General features: G+C 45.0%; 1 non-coding gene across 1 annotated transcript; it reads left to right on the top strand.

The window, feature by feature from the left end:
- The first annotated feature begins 3,297 nt into the window (after positions 1 to 3,297).
- On the top strand, positions 3,298 to 3,404 carry LOC118487773. Its single transcript, XR_004882716.1, has one exon. It is a non-coding gene; the product is annotated as a small nucleolar RNA R71 (small nucleolar RNA).
- The last annotated feature ends 4,947 nt before the right edge of the window (positions 3,405 to 8,351 follow it).

The raw sequence follows: 8,351 nt of genomic DNA, 5'->3' as shown, positions 1-8,351 counted from the left end.
GTCCTAGAGTGTCGGGAATCCAAGGTTTTTATAGGTTTTATTTTTATTTATTTACAATCCTATTCGTCATGATTTATTTTTGAACGTTTCATAAGACAAATTACTTAATCGGGCATAACATGCCTTATTAAAATTCCATTTATATACAAGTTCACATACCTCACGGGAGATCACTCAACACTCGGCCGAAGGTGTATATTTTAGTGAATCACTCGAGAGCGGCACGGAACTTACGTCTTCCATAGGCTTGCCAAGCAATCAATCCTCCTCCTTTTTAACTTTTTACCTTTGTAAATATCAAGAGGACTTTTGGGGTGAAGGCTTGGGTTTAAAGGTGGGTGGTTGGTTAGTGGTTAGTAAAAAGGGCGAAAATCGTAGCAAGTGTCGGTTTTCGTGAAGCACCTTATTTTTAGTGACTTTATTTTGAAGTATTTCTCCAAACAAGCTTTTGTAGCTTTTGTTTGTTTTAGACTTCATTTTTTTTTCGTCACATGAAAGGGTAAGTCTACGAAAAACCGAGCTTGTTACTAAAATAAAGGGTGAAAAAAAAAGGTTTTTTTTTTTTTTTTTTTTTTTTTGGTGGGTAAAAAGGGTTTTTGGGGTATTGAAATGAAAGGTTTAGGCTCAAAGGGGCTATCTAGGGGGATTTTGGGTAGGTAAAAAAAAATGAAAAATAATGGTTTTGAAAGAAAAATGCTAGTCCTAATGCCTCCATCATTTACTTACTTGGGTTTAAGTTGGTAAGGACCGGGAATGTATTGTCGTGGCAAGTTCTAGATTTGTAAGAACCGAGCGGCTATTCACACAAGAAACGAAAAATGAGCTTTTAATCTAAATATGTGTATTTTTATGCTCAATAAAGGCTCAAAACTCACTTTTGTGGGAATGGGTTTTTAATGTGACCAAGCATATATAATCGAATTTTTAACTAGACTTGTTATACCGTTTCATAATTTTCTTATGTTGGTTCTTTTTATTTATCATGACGCTATCGGTTGTAAACTTGTAAAAACATAACCTTTTTAGAACTTGTTATTCCCAACTTAAACTAAGACAAGTAAATAAAAAAAATAAAAAAAAAGTTTTTTAAAAAAATTTGGGGTGTTTAGCGGTTCCAATAGAGTTTTGTGTAAGGCTTGTGTTTAGGATTTTGCAAAATTTCAAGGTTTTAGCATCCCCCCACACTTAAATTACACATTGTCCTCAATGTGTCCAAAAATAAAGTTTTTGGTTGATTAGAATGTATAAAAGTGTGTTAAAAAGCAAAGATTTATGTTACTGGCATCCTGGACACGGCCCCGTGGTCAAGTGCCGGTAACAAAAATTACAGAATTGAAACAGAAGCCTGGACACGGGGGCGTGTCCGCTGAACACGGCCCGTGTCCAGTTACCTGAACTGGGTGATTTTCTGCAGGGAGCTCAGCACGGGGCCGTGTTGGTTGGGCACGGCCCGTGTTGAGCCTTCTGTGATGGAGATTTTTGTCGGGTTGCTCTGTTCTTCGTGCATGGTTTCATTTTTCTCGTTCCCTTTTTCATCCATTACCACCATGAGTGTGTTTTATTCTGCAAAAACTAAAAGATTAAACTAAACTAAGGATAGGTCCGCGGAATGCCTCCGTGGTGCGCCACGTTTATAAGGGTCCTTGGCTAGACCCGATTCCCGGTCATATGTCTTCTGAGCGGAGTGCCTTGCTTCCCAAGTTACACCGTCGGAGAGCGGCATCCAAGCTTGAATCAATAACCTTCATGTAGTTGACCGGGTCGTCGTCCTCTATTCTCTTCCCAACTCCGAACTTCACCTCATCGTCCCCATATCTCAAAGTCAGTGTCCCGTCATTCATGTCTACCACCGCTTGTGCGGTGGCAAGGAAGGGCCTCCCTAGGATAAGGGGGACCTCGGTGTCTTCCTCCATGTCGAGTATGACAAAGTCAACTGGATAAACGAATCTGCTTACTCTTACCAAGACATTCTCGATGACACCTTGCGGGAACTTGACTGATCGATCAGCGAGTTGTATGCTTATTTTTGTAGGGCTCGTGGTTCCCAAGCCAAGCCTTTTGAACATCGATGAGGGCATGAGGTTAATGCTAGCCCCTAAGTCGGCCAAGGCATTGCGAACGGGTGATTCCCCTATTGAGCATGGAATCGTGAAACTTCCGGGATCGATTTTCTTTTGGGGTAGTTTATTGAGTACGAGGGCAGAGCATTCTTCGCCTAAGTTAACTAATTGCAAATTTTCAATTTTCTTTTTATGTGTAAGGAAGTCCCTCATAAATTTAGAATATTTGGGCATTTGGGTTAGGACTTCGATAAAAGGAATATTGACATGCAATTGTTTTAAAAGACTTTCGAATTTTGCGAACTGCTCATTGGTTTTTTGACGAATTAACCTACCGGGGTACGGAACTCGAGGAGCCTTGGTAGGCTCTGGTGATGGGGGAGGGTCCTTTTCCTGCAGATGTGTTGGCGTTGTTTCTTCCGTTGCTGGAGGTACTTCTGCAGGCCCTACGGTGCGGTTTCGTAGTGTGATGAGGTGAACTTGCGCCTTTGGGTTTGTTTCGGTATTGCTAGGTAATGCGCCTTGCGGTCTCTCGGAAAAATTTTGAGCTAGTTGATTTATTTGTTTTTCTATGTTTTGAATGCTAGCTTGTTGATTCCTAAAATTTGATTCTAATTGTAGGAATCTTTCCGAGTTTTTCTTATCAGTGTCAGAGACGAGGCGAGATATAGTATCTTCGAGCCTTTCTCGTCCATCTTGTTGTTGAGTGAAATTTTGTGACTCATTTCTTGATTGCTGAAAGTTTGTTCGTTGCGTTTGTTGGTTACTACTATTGCCGGTTTCCCTCCAACCAAGGTTTGGGTGGTTTCGCCATCCTTGGTTGTAAGTTCCCGTTGTAGGACCCGACGGCCTAGTACTATTATCAATGTAGTTTACCATTTCTTGTTGATCGTCCGTTTCTTTCATGCAACTCCAATTTTCATGTGACCCACCACACCCTTCACAATCCATAACCGAGACTGTTTTTGTCATTTCTAATTTTTTTATTTTTGAAGAAAGGGCCTCGATTTGGGCTTGTAAAGAGGTGCTTTCGTCGACCTTATGGGCGCCCGGGGCGATAGACTTATTTCCCCGGGGGGTGTGCCATTGAAAATTGGTTTGAGCAATTTCCTCAATCTGATTATATATTTCGTGTGGGCGTCGATTACCTAAAAGTCCCCCGGAGCTAGAATCAAGTGTCTGCCTAGTATGTGGCAACAATCCATTGTAGAAAGTGGATACTTATTGCCATATTGCGAGGCCGTGATGGGGACACTTGCGTAATAGCTCCTTGAACCTTTCCCAAGTTTCATATAAGGATTCCCCATCCTCTTGTGAGTATGTATTAATTTCAGCCATTAATTTAGCAGTTTTAGAAGGAGGGAAATACTTATATAAAAACTTTTGGGCTAGTTCATCCCAGGTGTTTACCGATCCAGCTGGGAGGGTGTTGAGCCAAGCTTTCGCTCGGTCTTTCAGTGAGAATGGAAACATACGGAGGCGGATGGCGTCGTTTGATGCTCCATTGATCCGAAAGGTATCACATATTTCTAAGAAATTAGTTATATGTAGATGGGGATCCTCGTCCGCAAGCCCGTGGAAGGTTGTGGAGTTTTGGAGCATTTGTATCAAGTGCGGTCGAAGTTCGAAGTTATTGGCTTCTACATTCGGGGCATTGATAGCGGCGCCTAGATTACCTACGGTGGGTCGTAGATAATCCATAAGGGTACGTTGGTCCGCCATTGGGGGTGGATCACCCGAAACCTTCTCTTGATTTTTGGCTTTTAGCCTTTTTCTGAGAAAGCGTTCGGGTTCTTCTAGTGGTTCCTTTATGTCTTTATTGGAACTGGAGCTCATACACTACGCGAGGACGGCGTCGGGTTCCAGGTCCTGCAATAAAAACAAAAAAAGAATGTTGGTCAGAAGGTTCACCACGGCCCCGTGTTGAGCGAACACGGCCCCGTGGTCGGAATTACAGTGGTTGTTTTTCAGATCCCAGTTACTGGAAGTTGGACACGGCCCCGTGTTGCACCGGCACGGCCCCGTGGTCAACCTTCTGTAACTTGAAAAACAAAAACTGTCAGTAACGTTGCTGAGCACGGCCTGTGTCCGACCAGGCACGGCCCCGTGCTGAGCTCTGCAGAAGCGAAAAAATCTAAAGAAAAATCCTAAAAAATTAAAGAAAAATAAAAATATGATTAGGCCGTTGATTCCTAACTTTCTTAAAATCCTTGTGTCCCCGGCAACGGCGCCAAAAACTTGATGCGTGCTAGCGTGTATATAATTTAGATGAGTAATTAAGCCCCTTTTTACACTTTTAGCCAAGTTTTAAATTTATAAAACACGATATTTACTAACACTAAACACACATATGGGCAAGTGCTCCCATCGTGGACGTAGTATAGTGTTGGTAAGATACCGAGGTCGTCCAAGGACACAAGAGCTTTTAATACCGGTTTATCCTCAACGTCTAATCAAATCAAAAAGTGAGACAAATGTTTTAACTAAGAAAAGTAAAAACTAACTAAATGCTGAAAAATAAAATAAAATAAAAACAGATAGAGAAGATGAATCACTTAGATCCGACACGTGTATTAGTATAACCTTTGATTATTTTCGCACTTTTGCACTTGTTTAAGAGATTATCTTAGTTATTGTAGTAGGCCCCTCTTTTGAAGGCGACGTTACCCTCAACCCAGTAGTTTGAGTCAGCAAGGATACAATCCTAAAGGGTCGGATTATTGAAAGATAATGAATTAAGTTATTAATGCAAACTGTGGTAGGCCCCGCTTTTGGCGGTGACGTTACCCTCGGCTAAGTAGTCTGAGTCAGCAGGGATACAGTCCTAAATAGCCGAGTTATAGTATTAATAGTAGTTAACTTATGAGGGGGTCAAAGAGTTTGGATCCCCGCCATCCAATACCTATGGGCATTGAAGGAGATCCTACTAAATTTGACCCAGGTCCCAAGCAGGACCTCTAAACGCTGAACAAGGGCAAGACCCTTACCAAACCGTTCCCTTAACCCCCGACCAGGTAGCCAACATACCTCCATATAGACCGTGGAGATATGAATGGTGAAAATCTTTTATTTTATATAGACAGTAAAATAATGCCAAGACACCACGGACAAACGATAAGGAAAGATCACCTTCAACATAAGTAACTAGTTATTAAAGTCATTAATACAAAACCAAATAAAAAGTGCAAAAGATTAAAAATAAAAAGTATTATACTAAACACTTGTCTTCACCAAGTGATGTAAGAGACTTAGGCAAACATGGCCTTGATTGTCAAGAACTCTTACGATCAATCTTGGATCCCGAGACGACTCACACACTCTACGATGGACAATGGATGATGGTGGTGGATGATGGTGTTATGGTGGTGGTGGGTGGTGGATGAAGTGTGAGAGAGGTGGTGTGCCAAGGGATGAGAGAGAATGAAACCAAGCTCCTCTATTTATAGGCTGAACAGAAGGCTGGACACGGCCCCGTGCCCGTCTGACATTCTCTCTTCATTAATTGTAATTGCGAATTACAATTAATGCGCCTGCTATACTTTCACCACGCCCCCGTGCTCGCTGGACACGGCCCCGTGGTGGGCAATGGAAGCTTCTACTGGTTTGTCTTTTCTGCTGCTTCCTGGGCACGCCCCCGTGTTCGCTGGACACGGGGCGTGTTCAGACTCTGTTTCTTCCTCTTTGTCTTGGGAGGTGCCGTTTAGGGTCCGGGCAGTCCACTTCTGTTCCTTTTCTTGTATTTATGGTAGAATTAGTAGTCTTTTTGCTTCTTTTGTGATTTTGAGCTCATTTCATCCTGAAAATACAAAAGGAAGACAAAGACACTCTTTTCCCAACATTAGTACTTAAAAAGGGTTAGTTTTATGCCTTAATTGATGTGTTTTATATGTTGCATTTTACACACATCAGTAAGCCCGTTATACTTGATTGTTTTCTTTGCTTTTTTGCTTTTGTAATAACATGCATGCATGCGTTATTTTAGTTGAGGCGGTTGGCTTGTGGAGGATGTTCGAGCCCGACTTTGAGGGCCAGGTGGAGTTGATTTCGGTTGGGCTGAAGGAGGGTTTCAACCTGGAAATTGTGAAGAATTTCCGTGTACCGTCGCGTGCGGTACTAGAGGCGCCTGTGCCGGCCGATGCAAGAGGTATTTATTACGTTGCTTTTGTTGTCCTCGGGTTCTCTTGCTAACCGGTTTTCTTTGAACTCTTTAATGCAGCTGCCCTTGCGGATTTGGGGAAGTTTGAAAAACGTGTCCCTAAGAAGCATGTGGAGAAGAAAACGGTGAAGAAAACCACGCGAGGTCGTGGTAAGGGGAATGCTGAAGGTTCAGCTGCCCCTTCTTCTGTGTCTGAAGCCGCAGGTACCTATCGATCTTGTCTTCGTCGATATACCGATTACGTGGTAGTATCTGACACCCTTGAGGGTTTGGGTGTTATAGGTCGTGGTGCGGCTGCGTGAGGGACTGCTGCGGGTCCCCCCGTTATTGGTGAAAAAAGAGAACCAGAGCGGAAGGCTGCTGGTGGTGGTGAACCCAAACGTCGGAGACTGCAAACCAAAAGGTCTGCTCCGGCGCAGAAGAAACCTGCGGTTGTTGTGGGTAAGTGTAGTGTAGCTTGTCTTTAAGTATTTGTGTAACTTGTATTGATAGCTTTTTGACTTTGTTTTTTGCAGAGCCTCAAGGTGGAGATTTTTCTATCTTTGATGCTCCAGAGTCACCCCCGCGTGCCACGGATGCGGGTGCGTCTGAAGTGCCATCGACACCCCCTGCTAAGGTGGTTTTTGAGTCGACGGTGCGGACCGCAGAGGAAGTGGCGACCCAGATTCATGATACCGTGGATTCGTCCAACAACCTTATTACTCCCCCTGACGGGGATAATTTGAATCTGCGGTTTTCTGATGCTGGAAAAGGGAAGTCTGATGCGGAGGCGCAGAAGACTGATACTGAGCCGCAGAGCTCTGCGGCTGGTGCGAAGGTTACCGGTGCTGGTGCCGGTGGTGCGGGATATAATGGGCCTCCAATTCAGCCTGGGGAGACTGAGTTGGAGTATTACTACCGCACATACTCCCAGGGTCGCAGTACGGTATACCACCGACCCCCCTGGACTGTGTTGCAGGGGGATGATATCTCAAATGATCCTGCGACATGCAAGGAGATTTTGGGCGGTCTGGGGACCCCCTTTGAAGTTAAGCGCGCCCGTGCCGCACCCCGAGAGCTGCGTATAAACCAGCTCTCAACAATGCTGGTAGGGACTTCCATTGTGGCAAATGCCATTTTGGAAGATTATAAAGTGCTGGGCCGCCGCGAGGAAGAGGCCGCTCGTATGCGGGCGGAGGCGGAAAAGCTGGTCCAGGCCGCCCGTGCGGGTGCGGAGCAGCTGGAGCAGGACAAAGCTGCTTTTGAGAAGCAGAAGCAGACTTCTGAGTGGGCTGCCACTGCCCAGCTGAAACAGGTGCGTACCCTTGCTAAACTTCTTGCTGATGAGCGCAAGAGTTGGAACGAAAAGTTGTCCAATGAGCGCAAGAAGTGGAATGAATCTTGGGCTAAGCAGAATAACGTTCTGTTTCATACTCGGCAGGAGTTAGCGAATGCCAAGGCGGCAAACATTGCCTTGGGCAACGAGAAAACCGCGGCTGAGGCCATATCTGTTAAAGCGCTGCAGGCGAAGGCCGAGGCCCTGAAGGCGCTCGAAGAAGCAAAAGAAGCCGGGGCTCGTGCCGCCAAGGCCCTTGAGGAGGCCGAAGAGAAAGAGAGCCGCGCTTCTAAAGCTCTGGAAGAGGCGAACGCGGAGCGCCGTCGTTTAGACAAGGTCGTTACCAGCTTGCAGGTATGTTTCTTTAACTTTGCTTGATATTTCCTTCCGTGTTTCGTAAATGTTTACCGCGTGAACCGTTTGCTATTTTTGACAGGCTGAGGTTCAGGCCCGGGAGGTCGCGGTTACAGACCTTACTGCCCGTGTGTCTGTTGCGGAGAAACGTGCTGACTCCGCTGTTGAGGCCAAGGATGCCTTGGTGTCCTCTTTTAATCAGTTGGAGGCTGACCGTGAGTGGATGCGGGCTCACAGTATCGCGCGCGTAAGTATCCCTTTGATTTAGATTTGTTTAGACTAACACTTGAGACTTACGATCCTTGAATTGCAGATTGTTGAGGCTATTATGAATGCCCCTGAGACCGCGGCTGGTTTGGATCTGTTCAGGGATCGCGCGCGTGATGCCGGTTTTAAAGCGGGGTACAACCGCTGCATTGGTCATCTGAATGTGATGTCCAAGGGCGGCCATACGGATGAGCGATCG

The sequence above is a fragment of the Helianthus annuus genome, chromosome 15, assembly GCF_002127325.2.
Source record: "Helianthus annuus cultivar XRQ/B chromosome 15, HanXRQr2.0-SUNRISE, whole genome shotgun sequence".
Taxonomy (NCBI): Eukaryota; Viridiplantae; Streptophyta; class Magnoliopsida; order Asterales; family Asteraceae; genus Helianthus; species Helianthus annuus.
Note: the sequence above shows the minus strand (reverse complement) of the source record. Positions and strands in the feature narration are given on the sequence as shown.